This window comes from Rutidosis leptorrhynchoides, chromosome 11, assembly GCF_046630445.1.
Source record: "Rutidosis leptorrhynchoides isolate AG116_Rl617_1_P2 chromosome 11, CSIRO_AGI_Rlap_v1, whole genome shotgun sequence".
Taxonomy (NCBI): domain Eukaryota; kingdom Viridiplantae; phylum Streptophyta; class Magnoliopsida; order Asterales; family Asteraceae; genus Rutidosis; species Rutidosis leptorrhynchoides.
In genome coordinates, this window is record NC_092343.1 from 165,027,935 (window position 1) to 165,048,272 (window position 20,338).

Below are 20,338 nucleotides of genomic sequence, written 5' to 3' on the forward strand. Positions count from 1 at the left end.
TTTTGGAAGTTTCTTCACCTTGTGAAGGTTAACGATTTGTACTTTTTGGGCGTCTAGGTTTTCTTTTCACTGGATTGGGGGGGTTTACAATTTGTAAAACGTCGGGCCCAGGATGTGACCATTCTGACCAATGGGGTAAAGATAGGATATGTTCCACATACATATTTATATAAGTTTTGGTCGTTAACCAACGTGATACATAACAAGTAACATCCTCTACTTCTAAGCGTCGTGCTGCTGCAATAACATTTCCGCATGGTATGCCCGATAATTGCCACTGGCCACATGAACACACTCTATCTTCTAGATTAACCATCCCATTTTTTCGTCCATCACGAACTTCTATTAGATTGTTTGTCGATGGGATTGCTTGAGACCTTCTAGATTTTTTCGTCCTTTTGGCTAGTTTACGTTCAGCATATGGAGTAACCATGGAAGTAACACTAACTGATGTGTTGCGATTTTTGAAATACCAATCTTGTACTGAAGCATGGAAAAATTTTAATAACATGCAAACAGGTAATTTTCGAGCATGTTTACTTAGTGCGTTGATAGACTCTACACTGTTGCTAGTAAGATATGAAAACCTAACATGTTCAGCTCTATTTCTGCAAAATTTCTGGAAACCAACGTCTTGTAGATATTTGTAAGTCACTTTCAATCTTCTTTGAAATACACTAAGATGATCCTGAAAATCCGACGCACGGTAAGCCTTAACCATTTTCCAATAGTGTCATTCGAAATACTTTAATTTGATGGATTTTTCCTTGACGTTCATGAATAAATGACGTGCGCAAAAACCATGAAATGCTTCGGGAAAGACATTTGAAATTTCATGTGCTATTGAAGGGGCACGATCAGATATAAAAGTAAGCTCTGACATACGATCACCCATACCACAAAGCATTAAATGATCTCTTAGGTTTCCAAAAAATCATGACCAAACCTCGTTTGTCTCGCCTTCACCAATTCCATATGCCAATAGCAAAATTCTATTATTACCATCCATTGCGACAGCGACTAAATTAGTCCCCAAATACCCTGACTTCAAATGCGCAACATCGACAATGATTATTGGACAACAACATTGAACAAATGATCGAACCTGTATGGTAGATTTACAAAACGAATAAAAAAATGAAAGATGCAAGGACGCAAAGGGGTTCTTGCGTATGGTTGCACACTATACACAAGTTCCCTTACGCCCTTGCGCATGGTTTGGAAGACGCATGGAGTACCTTGCGAATGGTCGCAACCTTTATGCAAAGGCGCAAGTGATACCTTGCGTATGTTTGCAACCTTTACGCTAGGGCGCAAGGCAAAACTTGCGTATGGTTGCAACGCATACGCAAGGGCGCAAGTTTTACCTTGTGCCTAAACAGAAACACTAATATATGTGTTTTACCTTGCCATCTACAAAATGATAAATAAAAGCAATAATTATTTTAATACTTACAACTACGCCAAGAGAATAGTAACACATCAGAAATTTATTTTCCTTGTTAGTGATCACATTAGTTACGCTTCCCTGATTGTAGATCATGATGTTATATAGGTAAATTGGAAGCATTCGGAACGAGTCATCACTACTGCCATGAAGCATTTGTAATGTATGCCATTTGGCCCTCCATACTTGATTGTAAGATATGCTCACACCAAACCGGTTGCCTATATCGTCACGTATATCTTTCGGTTTATATTCTCGATTTGCAGATTTGAATGAATCCATAAGAATACTACCCAACACTTTTTTGCTTGCATGTTTATTGTTTCCCATAATTTGTGTGCGTGAACAAGTGTGTACGTTATGCAATTTTTTAACCATAAAGTTCTCAGTGTGTCTTATTTTGTAAGCACTACATCTCCAATCGCAGTTTGGCAACACACATTTAGCTGTGTATCGAGATTTTTCTGACTTTACCGACTTGATTTGGAAGTTTTCTTCAAGGCATTTTCTAAACAGATTGTTTAAAAAGTCATCCTTATTCAAAAACGTCTGACGAACACTAATTAAATAAGATACCTGATACGTGATTGGTATTTGTGTGGTAAATTCAGGCTCTTCCTCTTGTTGACTCAAAAGACGTGGCATATTCCAGAATAAATCTTGCTTTTCTTCTTCATCTTCATCTTCATCTTCTCCGTCTTTTGCGTCATCAGAATTACTAGATGCGACAACAGATTCAAACGGGTGGTCTGTTTTTTTTAATTTTACATATGTTCTCAACACCATGGTTAAAAAAAATCAAACTCTTCTGTGTTTGGAGGTGGTGTTTCAGGTAGATCCTCTTCTAAATTGTTATTATAGACGTTTGGAGGTGGTTCTAGAAGGTGTGTTTCTAGGTTTTGTTGGTGATGGTGTGTATCTTGGTTTGGTTGTGGGCAGTGTATTTTTGGGTTTGGTTGTGGGTGGTGTGTTTCTGGGTTTGGTTGTAGCTCGTGTGTTTCTGGGTTTCGTTGAAGCTGGTGCGTTCGTACTCTCTCGACAATATAAATATCAATAGGGGCGTTTGCGATTGCGTATTGTATAAACTCATGAAAGTCTTCATAATCATCCGTAATATCAAAAACATGATTATCTACCAAATATCTCATTGAAACTGGTGCATTGAGTGGCATATTAAGCTTATTAAGAACATTTTTCAACAATATTCTTCGATTCATGGGTTTTTCGGGTGCAATTGGGAGTTTTAACTGAATTCTAAAACAATCTAGGGGAAAATATATGGGAATGTTGTTAATAAACTGGAAAGAACCCCCACAACATAGATGAACAACAAATTTATCATCATTACGACAATTCATTAACATTAAAATAATTGCAAAAATGCTTAAATGTGTACCTTTTGATGCCAATAATCTCTGAAATGAATTTGAAATAATGGAATATGAGAGTGTGTATGAATTCTTCCACGGCCATTCTTTATTTACTGATATAATCTTATCCGAAAAAATCTAGGAAATCTGACGAAATCTTATCCAGAAAATCCAGTTCTGATCAGATAAGGTCGCAAACTTGTGCCTTGCGCGGGTCTGGTCGCAAGGTTTCTTGCGACTTGCACACGCATTCTGGCAATTTTTTTTTTTTTGGGCTCTGAGGCAAAAAAGGGTGAAAAAATGGGCAAAAAAGTGATTATCCCACAACAATTTTACGATTGGGTATTGATTTGATTGAATAAAATATACCCATTTCCAAATAGTGCTTATACAAACATTAATTTATCTTTGCATATTTACTGTGAACGAAAAATAACTTTACTACACGCACATATATCAGTTTTAACAAACAAGAACATGTGGCACAGATACATTGTACCATACAGCATGCCAACAGTAGGATCTCAATATTTTCAGTAACCCATTAGGAGAAGTCGATGAAGTCAGCATCATAGATTAATTAATTTTAGGTTCCAACCACACAACAAACAATTAGTACGTATTGTCTTGTTTGTAGTCTTAAAAAATAGGAACACAGAGCGATGTGGTGTTTTGAACCCGTGGTAATATCTGCAGTAACAGCATGAGATTCAGGTAAATCTAAACTTACATTCAAATGGTTTTCAGGCACAACAGACCTCTCACAGTCTCGCGTTAATTTTAAAATCTGCAATATGAACAGCTCGAGTTTTGCCAACATTTATACTAGTTACTAGAATTGAGTTACATCGGGTTTAAGAATTCAGTCACATTTTGAGCACGTCGGTATGTGGAAATCTTCTTTTCAGAAATTTTCATGGATTTCAATATCACCATCGGGTCTTTGCTTCATCCCAAAACTCTTATCTGAATTGCTGCTGTCATAACCCAGACTTTCTATTGCTGCTGCCCACTGCAATCAACGTATATTGTTTGATGTTGGTTCGAGCTCTTTTGCTGCAAATTCCACTTTCGTCAAATCATTAAAAAAAAGAACGGAGAAGAAGATGGAGAAGGAAGTATCTTTGGGTTTACACAATGAAGACAAGAACGAAGAAAAGCCTACCCTGATTTTGATTGGGCGAAGCGGGAGAATATATTGCGACTGTGAGGTGCCCTCGTGTGAATGATTTTATAAATTTTGGCATGTCTTTAATAGGCATTTATCAAAAGTTCAAATTAGTGGCGCTAATTTGAAGACATGAAAGTAGGAGAAAGAGATACATACCTTGCGATCTTTAAAACTCAAGGATTATAACGAAGATTTGGTTTACGGAGAAGCAATCTAAAATTTGTTATGGTTCCTCAAGATGGTAACCAGGTTGGATCGTCGGGTGCGAATTTTATGAACTTCGAATATAGATGCCTTCCAAAACTTGGCTAACTGTGGTTTTTCCCCTCCTTCTTCCGATACTTTGATTGGTGATTGATCTTCTTATGCTCTCTCCTTTAAGATCGAGAACTCTTCCGGAAAATATCGGTCGAGAGATTTTACATGGCAAGTTTAAAAAGGTCGAAGATTCGATGCTTGTTACGTTTTGTCATTTTTCCGTAAGGTCTACTGTTGGATGTTAGTTTGATGTTTTTTTTATGTTTTTTGTTTCAATTCTCCTTCTGGGGTAGTTTGGTTTGCCTTAATGTAGATGAGACTCGGTATAGATAGTTAGTTTCTATGCTGCTTTTTAAGTACGAGCCTCATCAGGTCATCTTTTGTATATTTGGTTAAAGACGTTTTCTTTTAGAAAACGTTTTCGATTTTATAGAAGTTTTCGTTATTTTTGGCAAAAAAAAGATCAACTTCCACAAACAAAATACTACTCGATAAAAATTGGTATTGTAATTCCTTATATGGCAACACACATTGTACTACCTTAAAGGCGTCGTCGTTGTTGATGTCAACATCATCGAGATACCAACCACTCACACTTAGTTAGTTTTCATTATGTTGTTTAAATTCTTAGATAGCGCAATGCTAAATGATAGGTTTACATCGGTTTAAGAAGTCTATCACACTTGAGCATCTTGGTACGTGGAAAGATCATCGACTTCAATTGAAAGAAAGACAAATTATTTACTTAATTAAATTATTAATTAATTAAAGTTTAACTAAAGAGTATTGAACTCCGTACTAATTTTAATTGAACAAGGACCTATTCTCCAAATAAAAAGTTTCGGTTAAAATTCGAGGTATTTTTTTTTTTTAAAAGCATCAATATATTAGAATAAGTAAAAGAACAAGAACAAGAGGAGCAGCCAAGTGATTTAGCAGCAGCCCATCTTGCACAGAATATCTCGATTAGTTACACATATCTCAACTAACATATACGAGCTAGGATGCTAAGATAGTATCCTACCTAAACAATATATGATTATATTACAAAAGCTTGTGGGTTGCTTAGCCAATTATGCCAATCTATATCAACATTTTTGCACCGTTTCGCGATCCAGTCAAAGTTTTTTATTTGGATTTCACATAGTGCAACCGGTGTAGTCCAACACTTGTTTTTAAATGTCTTTTGGTTCCGGTTCTTCCATATTAAATACGCACACGTCCACTCGACTACTTGCCAAATCTTCGCACCTAATGGTGTCATCGGAATGCTTGAAGTACCACGAAAAGCTTCTCCAATACTCAAGTTTGTCACCCCATTAAATCCCCCCCAATTATAGACTCTTAACCAAATCTCGTATGCTTGTTTACAAAACAAAAGAGAGTGATCTACCGACTCCACATCGTCATCACAAATTGGACAACGAACGGAGTGTAGATCAACACCCCTTTTATCAAGTTCAGTTAGGACGGGGATTTTCCTTTTCCGAGCACGCCAAACAAAGACCTCTACTTTTTTTGGGAGAAAGTTGTTTCTTAAAGTTTCGGTGGTGTTTGGACCTGGAGTGAACATCTTATCGCAAAGTAAATTCGACAGAGTGTTTGTTGAGAAGTTACCATTGGAGTTTAATAACCATCGCCACGAGTCACTTTTTTCCGGACATATAGCAGCCGAATCAAGCAGCATATTAAGATTATTCAGCTCGTCCAAAGACCTGCCATTCGGTTCCCGAAGCCATTCCCATGAACCTGCACATTTCGACCCATTACATGTAACCCTTTGCTGCACCGAAGCATCGCCATTTTTATCTAGCCTTGCTAATCTACCGAATCTTCTCTTCAAGCTAGAGTTACCTAGCCACACATCGTTCCAAAAAGACGTAGTTGCACCATCTCCAACCTGTCTAGAAAAAGAGTTCCGGAAAGAAATTCCAGAATCGTCAATGCTTCCTCCTGTTTTGATAATATTAGACCAAACCGTCGAACATGAGGATAAAAACCCACCTGAATCACAGCCGCCCGAAATCCCATATATGCTTTTGATGACCTTAACCCACAAGGAAGTGGATTCGGTTTTAAACCTCCACCACCACTTGCCGATTAACGCCATATTTTTACATTTTAATGATCCCAAATTCAACCCTCCTTTATTGTAATGAAGAAGGGTTTCATCCCATTTTACTCACGAAATTTTTGAGTGAGAAGTAATACAACGGAAGGCTATTTAGTACCGATTTCACAAGAGTCAACCGACCTCCAAATGACATCGTTCGTGCTTTCCAATCCGACAATCTCTTTTTAAATTTCTCAATGACCGGTTTCCAACTAGCCGCTTTATTCATTTTTGCACCAACTGGAAGCCCGAGGTAAGTAAACGGTAACGAGCCAATGCTACAGTTGAACAAATTTGCAGCATGTTCAACTTCGCTAGTACCAACACATAACCCGAACAAACTGCTCTTATTGTAGTTTACCTTTAACCCCGAAGTTAACTCGAAACATTTGAGGATTTTAATGAGATTACGAATATTACGCTCACTCCAAGTCCCAAAAAAAATTGTGTCATCAGCGTATTGGAGGTGAGAGATTGGAATTCTATCATTACCTATTTCGACTCCCGAGAACAGATTATTATTTAACGCCATCTTTGTTAATACATTCAAACCTTCGGCCGCTAAAATGAAAAGGAAAGGTGATAGAGGGTCACCTTGTCTTACACCTCTTTTTAGTGAAAACTCGCTGGTGGGGGAGCCATTAACCAATACTGAGATAGAAGCCGACTTGAGACATGCATGGATCCAATTCCTCCACTTTAAACCAAAACCCATGATTTCCATTATTTCTAATAGAAAATCCCAACTTAAACAGTCAAACGCTTTCTCGAAGTCAACTTTAAAAATTAAGCTTTTTATGCGTTTATGTTTCAAGTACTCGATTGTTTCATTCGCAATTAACGCGCCATCGAGTATGTTTCTCAAAAGGCACTTTGCTCGAAGCCAACAAGATTTGGGATTACATTCCGAAGACGATTTGAGAGTAGCTTTGCAATAATTTTGTATTACCCGCCAATTAAACTTATCGGCCGGTAATCGGACAAACATAGTGGATCCGTTTTTTTTGGAACCAAAGTAATAAACGACGCATTACATCCTCTCGAAAATTCACCATTTCGCCAAAAAAATTGAATAGCTTCCATTAGATCAGATTTTATCTCATTCCAATATTTTTTGAAAAAATGAAAATTGAAACCATCGGGTCCGGGAGCTTTGGAGCTTCCGCACCCTTTAATCGCATTCCATACCTCAGATTCAGTCACCGGTTTTTCCAAATTCGAGGTATGTTTACTTAAGCCACAGTGACCTAAACCCTATAAACCTGAAAGTCTGACAAAACTTAAAACGAGAGGGACTGCAAGTTTCGGCGCTAAACTCTAATCGGTACTCCAATGGATTCATCTTTTATTTTGAATATCGGTAAGTTTATTTCTCCCTCATAATACGATTTAATGATATTCAAATAAACGTACTTATGTGTGAAAAACATGATTCATGTTGTAATTTCTATTCGACTTTTTATTTTCTTCAATTTAATGCTGTCACACATTCATTGTTTATTCCAGTTGAATTCGTTCATTCTGGTTTAGCAATTTGAGTTATTTGAGATTGTTATAACCTAGTTAGCGATTTACTCTAAACATATTCAAGAGACCGAATATTAACTTAGATACTTATTAGAATCCCTAAAGAATAAAGCAGCAAGTATGAATAGATTGCTTTAGCTATTCACCTTTTGAACTTTAAGCATTATAAAGACGACTAATCAACAAATAGAAAAATGCATATAGTATCAACTAAGTGTATTCAGATTACCTGATGAGTAATTGGCTTGAAACCAGTACTGTAAGCTCCATATGGGCTGCACAAATCTTAATATCAAACAGGAAACATTAATGATGTTACTTATTGGGAGATGACATGAAAGTAACATAAGCACAACAGAAAAATATTTGACAACTACTAAAAAAGATAAGTCCCTTTATGAAACCATAGGTGGTAAAATGGGCAGGTTAGTTAATGATTGGTTTGTTAACTAGATACATGTGAGGTTGCGTTGACCAGAAACACTTCTCGTCCAAACTTTTATACAAATAACTAGTGTATCAAATATGATTATCAAATACATATATATACTACTTTGATAATAAACTAAAACTTTGATAGAAATGATTTGGGAGGTTTTATGGATCGAAGATACACATTGGGAAACTTTCAGTTCATTAGATCTGTTGTTTATCAAGCAGTTTTTCTATTTTACCTTTTGACCCATTGAGAGATATATCATAGCCCAAATCGACCCATTTATAAGAAAATTGATCTAACTTCCATTCATAAGTAAATTGATATAACATCGGCCTAAGAACTACATCACATTTTGCGCATCTTGGTTGTGGAAATCTTTATCGATTTTGATTGAAGGAAAAACAAATTAATAAAAATAAAAATAAAGAGTATCATAGTAATTAAATAAACCAGTCTTTGTTTTCTTGAATGTAATGACAGATAACAATGCTAAGAGGAGGTTTGTAACTTGTACTGAAATGGATAGAATCGGTAATTTGGTAGAGAATTTGATAGACTCGATTTTAGAGAAGCTACCTGTTGTAGATGCGGTGAGGACACATGTCCTGTCAAAAAAATGGAGGTACAGATGGACCTCAATTAGGTCATTGGTTCTTGATAAACATTTCTCAGAAAAGTTTGCAAAAAATGGAAGTTTTGGTCATAATGGATTTATTAGGATCACAAACTATATCTTTAACTATCTCAAGGGTCCTCGCTTAAAGTTACATCTTCACATACCATACATGTTTCTTGATAGTTTCCAAGAAGTCAATCAATGGATTTCATCATTGTCAAGAGATGGTGTTAGAGAACTCATCCTTACAAATTCAAACCAACGTTATCAACTTCCATATTATTTATTTCATTGTCTAGAATTGAGAATCCTAGAACTTGACAACTGTATCATTAAGCCACCACTTGAGTTTCAAGGATTTCTATATCTCGAAAAACTTAGGCTTAGTAATATTGAATTTGGGGCTAACTTACATGGAACTATTATCAACTTACCACAGCTCAAGATGTTGCAATTGTTTGAATGCACCAATGTTTACAATTTCAAGATCAAGTCTACAAAGTTGTTTCAGTTATTGATCAGGAGTTGCCCCGATGCAACTTTGCTCCACTCGTTGCATAGTAAATGTCTTAGTGAGTTTGGTATATTTATCAAAAAACCTATTCAGGGAGTTGAGAGAGTTAATTTGGCAAGCTTGTTAAGTAATATGCCATGTGTTGGGTATTTTGTTATCGACGGGTATTTTCTCCAGGTACGAGTTGAATTTTAAATTCTAGGGTTAAGGCTACTCAAGGGCCATATACTTTTTGTTTTTTCCCGATGTAGTCCATATACCCAAAAAAATACTATTATAGGCCATAAACTTTGAAAAAGTGTATCGATGTAAACAAAAGGTAACTTGTTACCGGCTAAACAGGTCACCTTTTGTTTACATCGATACGGAAAATATGTGACCTACATCGATACACTTTTTGAAAGTATGTGAACTACATTAGTACTTTTTTTTTTTGTATAAAGCTTACATTGGAACAAAAAAAATTATACTTTTTTGAAAATCAACCTACAAAATCGATCAACCTTATTTATCAGGTCAACGGTTTACATTAACACATTTTTTTAAAGTTTATGGCCTATAATAGTATTTTTTGGGTATATGGACTACATCGGGACAAAATAAAAAGTATATGGCCCTTGAATAGCCTTAACCGTAAATTCTAATATTTATATTTTGCTCTTCATCATTTTGCGTTTGAGCAAGTGAACTTTACCATTCAACTCTTGTGTATAGTTAGTTCTCATATATTATTTCGTATCATCTTCCAACCATATCTTCTTTGTTAACTTATAATCTTACTTTCACCCTCACAGTTTTCCATTGCGGAAAATATTCCCAAGTGGCTTCCACACCCAACTAATAGTTTAAAGCTTCTCTACTTACGAGACTTAAAATTTGGTGATTTGTACCAACTTCAAGGTGTTTTATGTATCCTTCGGAAGTCACCTAACTTGAGACGACTTGATGTGTACAATCAGGTAAAGAGTGCTAAACGTTTCTCTTGTGTTTTTGTGTTGTGTGTGCATATATAGTAATTTAATGTGGGTTCCTTTTATACACAGTCAGTCTCACTTTTAATGTATTTCCAGGATCTTCCAAACGTGTATTTGGATATGAAACCAACAATAACTTATTTGGAAGCTTCTGACTGTTTGGACCAGACATTGAACTGCTTGAAAATTATAAATATAATGGATGTAGAAAGATCAAGATCCTTGTTGCTATTTATAAAGCTTTTACTTGAACATTCTCCCACTCTTGAAAAAATATCAATCCGACCACGTGCAACTGTTGATGTTCAGGAAAGGTACAACTTCTCTAAGGATGTTATGCGGTTCCCACGAGGTTCCTCGAAAGCAGAGCTTCACTACTTGGATCCGTAACTTCAATCCACTAATAACTTTAAGTTACTTTATAATTTAGTTGTATTCTGATTGTATGCATCATATATGTTATGGGTTTTCATTAACTCGCAGAGTGGTACTATAAAACCGGTAACCCTCCTGGTATTTATTTATACTTTGTGAGCAGCTAGAATAAAAACTAGATCAAGTGTTCCTTACACAATAGTTGTGTAACAAGCATCTTTGGAAAAAGAAAATTCACAGATTGATTTGTCTGGATAAAATATACATATCACATCTATAGCGTAATGTTTGGATATTCTTGTTATTGTAACTGTAGTGTTATAAGACCTTTACCAACCCTCCGTTAGTTTCCCCCTCGTCAGATGATGTGTTAAAAATTGACGAAAACTGACGGCCCCTAATGGAGCGTCAGTTAGTTTTGTATCCATCCGTCACCAAGTGGCACAAATGTGAAGGTGCGTTTGTTTTCTCCCAACCAATCAAAAATTTTCATTAATTATATTTTTATTATTAATTAATTTTTTCCCACCCATTTTCAATCTGATTTTACCACATCACTCTATCCAATATTTGAAAAACAAAACTGACATATGGGGTTAAAAAATGTCAGAAATTGACGTTGCCAAATCAGATTGCACTTTTTGGCTTAAAAGTGCACAACTGACCGTGATATCACTACCAAGGGTTAGAAATGGTCCAAAAACAATTTTACGGTTGGGTATTGATTGATTGAATACAATATACCCATTTCCAAATAGTGCTTATACAAACATTAATTTATCTTTGCATATTTATTGTGAATGGAAAATAACTTTACTACACGCACATATATCAGTTTTAACAAACAAGAACATGTGGCACAGATACCTTGTCCCATAACAGCATGCCAACAGTAGGATCTCAATATTTGCACTAACCCATTAGGAGAAGTCGATGAAGTCAGCATCACGTATTAATTAATTTTAGGTTCCAACCACACAACAAACAATTAGTACGTATTGTCTTGTGTCTAGTCTTAAAAAACAGGAACACTGAGCGATGTGGTGTTTAGAACCCGTGGTAATATCTGCAGTAACACCCAACTGGAATCATGATTCAGGTAAATCTAAACTTACATTCAAATGGTTTTCAGGCACAACGGATCTCTCCCAGTCTCGCGTTAGTTTTAAAATCTTCAATATCATCAGCTCGAGTTTTGCCAATATTTATAATTGTTATAACAGCACCAGCATCATGAGCAGCTCTGTATAATTGCTCCAACCACATTTGTACCTGACAAGTCAGAAAGCGGACATTGTCATAACGGATGAACCAAGAACGAGGAAAGCATCACACCCTGCAGCAGCTTCCATAGCTACAATCACTCTATCTTTTGGTACGTACATTATCACTAAAAAACACAACCTTCAAAAAGAGACACCTTAAGCCAATTAGTCAATTAGTGGTAGTAAAAACGGATTCCATGTATTAATACTAGTTACTAGAATTGAGTTACATCGGGTTCAAGAATTCAGTCACATTTTGAGCATGTCAGTATGTGGAAATCTCCTTCCCATAATATTTCATGGATTTCAATATCACCATCGGGTCTTTGCTTCATCCCAAAACTCTTATCTAAATTGCTGCTGTCATAACCCAGACTTTCTATTGCTGCTGCCAACTGCATTCAACGTATACACCCTTATTAATTTGTAACGTCCATAATAGTTATTCTCATGCAGGCACTGTTGTAAAGCTCCCCAATTAATCCTTTTTAAGAACAGGCCGATCCTAGTCTTGCGTTAATCGTCCACTCGTGCAATTCATGTACATTTCTCAATTAAACAAAAAAAAAACTATAAAAATACCAAAACATAGTAACGTTCGTGATCAAACCAAAATCGTAATGGTTGATGAGATTTCGGGTTTGAGTGCTTAATTTGGGAAAAGGAGTAAGTTGATTGTTTTAACTCCAATAATTGTGTGAACCCCGATTTGGAATCTGGATTTCAAGGGCGTAAAACAATCAAGTAGATTAACCTTATTCGATCAGAATCGAATAAGTTAATATCTTAAGGTGGGTTAACTCGGATGATGATCGGAGCACCGATCGGAATTAAGCTAACGACTGGAGTGACGTTATCGTAATTGATTTTGGCAGAGTAACGTTTATGCATCCAGTGTCTTTTTTAAATGAATGATTTCACTTGTGTATTTATAGATGTTGTGGAGGGAATGATGACGTGGCACATGTCCTTTCATGGTTGTAACAAACTTTGTCAATCCCGAGGGGTGACGTAGCACCTGTCCCTTTCGTGGGGAATAACAGATTCTAACGAACTTCCCTAAATTTGCAGGCTGACGTGGCACGCGACTTGCCCGCGTGCTTGTTCCGTGATCAAGTGGTCATTCCGGGACGAGGTGCCTACTCTGTGGTGACGCACTCTTGTTTCGAGACAACGTGCTTGTCCCGAGAGTGTCTTTATGTCGGTTTAGTAGACCGAGACGATGGTGTCGGTGAGTTGGTTCCGGTTATAGCATTACGATGTTCTCGGTCCAGCCGGGTAGGTTTCGCCTAGACACGTTCTAAGTGTTTCTTGACGGTCACGATTATGATGACTGGTCTTGCGATGCCTAGTTACGATTATCTTGATCAGTTGTAAGGTGCCGGTTACGTGTTTCTCATCCAGGTTCTTAGCCTTGCCATTTGTCCGTCATGGAGGAGTATCCGGGAAGACGTCAGACGGATGACGAGAAAAGGAGTTGGCAACCCGGGACTCGTAGTGCCGGGTGTGATTTTTGCCCAGATGCTTGCCTATTTTGAGACGGATCATTATGCGTATCCTCAAGTCCCCCAGTTTGGTAAGGTCAGCTGGGACAGTTGTGTTGCCAAACTTTAAATTATTGTGACCCGCTCACGTGATTTGACGTGCAATAAATGCGCGTTGCATGCTGTCTTAATCATAGTACTTCTCGTGTTCCAACGCACCTTTTTGAGTTGGATGGGTCCCACGCGGGACTTTTTCCTATAAAAAGGAGCGTTTCTCTTCATTTTATTCTTCCCACCTTCGAGAGTACTTGCTTTGTAAATTACAGAGAAGCGATTTTCTTGTCTTCTGTGGTTTGCATTTTCATCCTTTTTTCTTCAGTATGGGCCCAGACCTAACATTCTTCATGATGTGTTACGTGCACCTAGTAGTGTTGACGAGGCGTATCTCGATAGGATTTGTGGAAATTAGACTAACATTCTTCATAATTGGGGTTTGGACAAAAGAACGACACTTGTGGAAATTAGACTATGGGCTATTAATGGGCTTTATATTTGTTTAACTAAATGATAGTTTGTTAATTTTAATGTAAAGATTTACAATTGTTCGTACCCATAAATAACCATATACACTCGATCGGACACGATGGGCGGGGTATTTATATGTACGAATAATCGTTCATTTAACTGGAAACGGGAATGAATTAATAGTCTATGGAATTATTAAAACAGGGGTGAAATTATGTACAAGGACACTTGGCATAATTGTTAACAAAGTATTAAAACCTTGGGTTACACGCAGTCGATAACCTGGTGTAATTATTAAACAATGTATTAAAATCTTGTTACAGTTTATGTCCCCAATTAGTTGGAATATTTAACTTCAGGTATAAGGATAATTTGACGAGGACACTCGCACTTTATATTTATGACTGATGGACTGTTATGGACAAAAACCAGACGGACATATTAAATAATCCAGGACAAAGGACAATTAACCCATGGGAATAAAACTAAAATCAACACGTCAAACATCATGATTACAGAAGTTTAAATAAGCATAATTATTTTATTTCATATTTAATTTCCTTTATTTTATATTTAATTGCACTTCTAATTATCGCACTTTTATTTATTGTTTTTGTATTTAATTGCACTTTTAATTAACGCACTTTTTAATTATTGTATTTTATTTCATCGCACTTTTATTTATCGCAATTTCATTATCGTTATTTACTTTACGCTTTAAATTAAGTTATATTTATTTTTAATATTTTACATTAGGTTTTAACTGCGACTAAAGTTTTAAAAATCGACAAACCGGTCATTAAACGGTAAAAACCCACCTTTATAATAATAATATTACTTATATATATTTGTATTTTTATAAAATAAAACTAATATAGCGTTAAGCTTTGTTTAAAGATTTTTCCCTGTGGAACGAACCGGACTTACTAAAAACTACACTACTGTACGATTAGGTACACTGCCTATAAGTGTTGTAGCAAGGTTTAAGTATATCAATTCTATAAATAAATAAATATTTTGTATAAAATTGTATCGTATTTAATAGTATTTAGTTGTAAAAATAAAGCTATTTTATATACACCTCGCATAACATCAAGTATTTTTGGCGCCGCTGCCGGGGAAGACTTAAAATCTAGCTTAAAAGCCGGAAGCGCAACGCTATAAAAAAAGATTTTTATTTTTAGTTTACTTTTATAAAAATACACTTTTGTAAAAATAGGTTTTAAATATTCGAAAATATAAAAAGAAAAAGAAAAATATAAATATTTTTAAGAGTTTGTTAAATATTTAAGTTTTATAAAGTTTCTTTATTTTTATTTTATAAAAATATAAGTCTTATTTAAATATTTTGTTTTTATTTAAAATATAAAAAAAACCGAACGAAAAAAAATATATATATAAATCTATTTCTAAGATTTTTTATAAAATTATAAAGTATCTTTATTTTTATTTTAGTTTTTAAAATATAAGTTTTATTAAATTTATATAAATATATTAATTAAAGAAAAAACAGAAAAAAAAAACTGACCTGTCGAATTTGACCTGCACCTCTTTTGGACCTGCAACCTCCGCGACTTGCGGAGGTATTGAACTGGTTCAACCGCGACTCGCGGAGCCGTCTAACACGGGTCACACAGAAACCCTAATCTGCATTAATTACGGAGTATTATTTATTATTATTAATTAAATTGTATTTAGGGTTAAATATTTAATTAATTTAGTATTTAATTTAAGTTTTAATTAATTTGTAATATTAAGTTTAATTAGTTTTATTAATATATAAAAATTAATACTTTTATAAAGTATAAAATAAATAATATAAAAATAATATTTTTATAAAAAAATTGTACTTTTTACAACTTTTAGTATATTTTTATATTTTGTCCCTTTTTATTTGTTTTAGCATAATTTTTTTGTATTTTTCGTTCGTATTTAGTTTTAAGACTTAGTTTTTGCCATAGTTATTTTTATTTCTAGATTTTTAGGCTTTGCCGTAAAATTTCTTAAGTGCTTTTTCTTTAGACTAAAATTTAGGTGCTTTAGAATTTTGCGACGCCTTTTTAAGTTTTAGTACCTTTTTAAGATATTGCTATTTGGGATATAGTTTTACTTGTAAGCTTTAATATTTTTAGACGCAACTTTTAGTTTTTAGTTTTTAGTTCCTTTTTAAGTTTTAACGCGATACTTTCTTATTTTTATTTTTCGACGCCTTTTACCTATGTATCAATTATCACTCCAATTAGTAATCTCAATTAGAAATTTTAATTTTAAGTTAGTGATAGTAAGAATGTTGGGTTAGTCGAGTATTTTTAAAGTTTTATAGTCACTCTTTTTCTTTCTTATTTTTCGACGCCTTTTATTTTTCAACCCTTTTCTTTTTCGACCTTTTTCGACGCGCTCTTTTTCTTTCTTATTTCTCGCAATTCTAGTTTTAGGACATAGATTTTTATTCTACTTCTTATCTAAATTTCTTAAAATTACGAAAATTTATTTTAAGTGGTTAAATTGATAGACATCAAAATTTTCTGGTTCGTAGTAATAGTTGGATTTGTACGTGGACCGGGTTATTGGAGCCAAACAGTACTCAATTATATTGAGACCAAACGAATCCTGCCCCTCTGCTGCATCTTTTGGCTATTCGAAACGTGGGCAAAATCAAAAAAGTCTATTAATTGGATAACTTATATAATTTTTCTTTCCTTTTAAAAACTAATAGGATATTCAGTGAATGCACCGAGCAAGACGTTCACCACCTTTTGTACGTTCACCACCTGTAACCAGATCAAGACATCTAGCTAATATTACCGCCGTTGATTTTCCTTTAGAATCGTCATCCAGTCGACCAAGTACTACAATTCAAATTTCTGATAATCCATTTTTTGAACCCGACCTCACAATTGAGAATCCGGAGAATATTCAGGGACGATTCATAGATCCTGAACCATTAATTTTTCCTCCGGAACCACCAATCATTCAAACAGAGATTGTTGAGGAACGAACCATTAAATCAGAATCCTCTAGTGATTCAGATTCAACAAATTCAATTATGGAGAATCTGGAACCTTTAAGTATGGAAGACCGAATGAGAGCTAAACGCACTGGCCAAGGTCACACAATTACTCATCCAGACATTAATGCACCAGATTATGAAATCAAAGGACAAATTCTACACATGGTGACTAATCAATGCCAATTTAGTGGTGCGCCGAAGGAAGATCCAAATGAACATCTTCGTACCTTTAATAGGATCTGTACACTATTTAAAATCTGAGAAGTGGAAGATGAACAGATATATCTCATGTTATTTCCCTGGACTTTAAAAGGAGAAGCCAAAGATTGGTTGGAATTGTTACCTGAAGGGCCGATTGATACATGGGACGTTTTAGTTGAAAAATTTCTTAAACAATTCTTTCCGGCATCTAAAGCCGTAAGACTTCAAGGAGAAATTGTTACGTTCACACAGAAACCAAATGAAACTCTATATGAGGCGTGGACAAGATTTGGAAAGTTATTAAGAGGATGTCCGCAACATGGTTTAGACACCTGTCAAATAGTTCAAATATTCTACCAAGGATGCGACATCACTACAAGAAAAGACATAGATATAGCAGCTGGTGGTTCTATTATGAAGAAAACCAAAACTGATGCTTATAAAATTATTGATAACACTGCTTCCCACTCTCATGAGTGGCACCAAGAAAAAGATATCGTTAGATCATCTAAAGCAGCTAGAACCGATTCTAGCCATGACTTAGATTCCATTTTCGCAAAGATAGATGTTGTCGAGAGACGAATGGAAAAGATGACTAAAGATATACACTCAATACGAATTAGTTGTGAGCAGTGTGGAGGACCACATTTGACAAAAGATTGTCTTAGTATTGAACTAACAATGGAACAAAGAGAGAATATTTCATACATAAACCTAAGGCCTAGAAATAATTATCAGAATAATTATCAACCGCCAAGACCAATTTACAATCAAAACCAGAATTACAACCGAAATATTCCATACAACAACCAACAAGGTCCTAGTAATCAACAAGTATCCAACTATACTTACAATCAGCAAAGACCTAATTTTCAAAACAAACCACCACAAACCAATGATAAAAAGCCGAATTTAGAAGATATGATGACGAAGCTAGTTGAAACTCAAACACAGTTTTTCACATCTCAGAAACAAACTAATGAACAAAATGCTCAAGCATTTAGAAATCAACAAGCTTCAATTCAAAATGTGGAACAAGAAGTAAGTAACCTAGCAAGGTTAATAGGTGAAAGAAAACCGGGAAGTTTACCTAGTGATACAAATGCTAACCCCCGGAATGAAACGGCTAAAGCCATTACCACAAGAAGTGGTGTTACACTTAAACCACCTGAAATACCTGTAACTTCTGATGAAGCTATTCCTACTCCACAAGAACCACAACCTGAACTAGATAAGGAAACAGAACCGGTAGTTGAAAAGGTTAATGAAGATAACACAGTTAAGGATAAACCTTATGTTAAACCATACCAACCACCACTTCCTTACCCGAGTAAAATGAAGAAAGAGAAACTTGAAGCCGAGCAATCCAAATTCTTGGATATGTTCAAACAGATAAATGTAAATCTTCCTTTCATTGTTGTGATTTCAGGAATGCCTAGATATGCTAAATTCTTGAAAGATCTGATCACGAATAGAAAGAAAATGGAAGAACTCTCGGCTGTTACTATGAATGCTAATTGTTCAGCAGTGCTGTTGAATAAGATACCAGAAAAACTATCTGATCCAGGAAGTTTCACAATTCCATGTTTTCTGGGTAGTCTTAGTTCAATAGAAGCATTGGCAGACTTAGGTGCTAGTATAAATTTAATGTCGTATTCACTATACGCTAAACTAGACCTTGGAGAATTGAAACCAACAAGAATAAGCATACAACTAGCCGATAGATCAATAAAATATCCTAGAGGGATAATGGAGAACATGCTAGTTAAAGTTGGTACTTTAGTATTTCCAGTAGATTTTGTTGTTCTGGATATGGAAGAAGATTATCAAGTTCCTCTCATATTAGGAAGACCATTCTTAAACACGGCTAAAGCAATGATAGACGTGTTTGGTAAGAAACTGACCCTAAGTATAGAGGATGAGAGTGTTACCTTTTCGGTTGATAGAGCAATGCAACAACCGCAATCTGCAGATGATACATGTTATTATATTCAAACTATAGATTCACATGCAGAATTGTTAGAAGAATTTCCAGAATTACAAGGAACAGGAGAATGTTCTTTAGGAGAAGGAACTGAACCAATTGATGAAGCTGAAATGTTAGCTACACTAATAGCTAATGGATATGAACCAACAACAGAAGAAATTCAAATGCTAAAAGAAGAAGACAGATATCGATATAAATCATCGATAGAAGAACCTCCGACATTAAAGTTAAAGCCACTTCCAAACCATTTGGAATACGCTTATTTACATGGTGAATCTGAATTACTTGTAATAATATCGTCTTCTCTTACTGAAAATGAGAAATCACAACTCATTTCTGTGTTAAAAGCTCATAAACCAGCCATTGCATGGAAGATTCTTGATATTAAAGGAATAAGTCCTTCGTATTGCACACATAAAATCCTTATGGAAGAAGGTCATAAAACGTATGTACAACGCCAATGAAGACTAAATCCTAATATGTAAGATGTAGTTAAGAAAGAAATTATTAAACTGCTAGATGCAGGTTTAATTTATCCAATTTCTGATAGTCCATGGGTAAGCCCAGTTCAATGCGTACCTAAGAAGGGTGGCATGATTGTCCTTACAAATGAGAAAAATGAGCTTATTCCTACTAGAACTGTAACATGATGGCGTGTGTGTATTGATTATAGAAAATTAAATGACGCCACCAGAAAAGATCACTTTCCCTTACCTTTCATTGATCAAATGTTGGAAAGGTTAGCCGGAAACAGTTACTATTGTTTTCTTGATGGATTTTCTAGATATTTTCAAATTCCAATAGCACCTGAAGATCAAGAAAAAACCACATTCACGTGCCCTTATGGTACTTTTGCTTACAAACGCATGCCATTTGGACTTTGCAACACCCCTGCAACCTTTCAAAGGTGCATGATGGCGATTTTTCATGACATGATAGAAGAATGCATGGAAGTTTTCATGGATGACTTTTCAGTCTTCGGTGATACATTTGAATCATGTTTAGTTAATCTTGAACGAATGCTTATTAGATGCGAACAATCAAATCTAGTACTTAATTGGG

General features: G+C 35.3%; 1 pseudogene; it reads right to left on the reverse strand.

Moving 5' to 3' along the window:
* The window catches only part of LOC139875205 (NAD-dependent protein deacylase SRT2-like), a 61,927-nt pseudogene that overhangs the window by 20,011 nt on the left and 21,578 nt on the right, over positions 1-20,338 (reverse strand).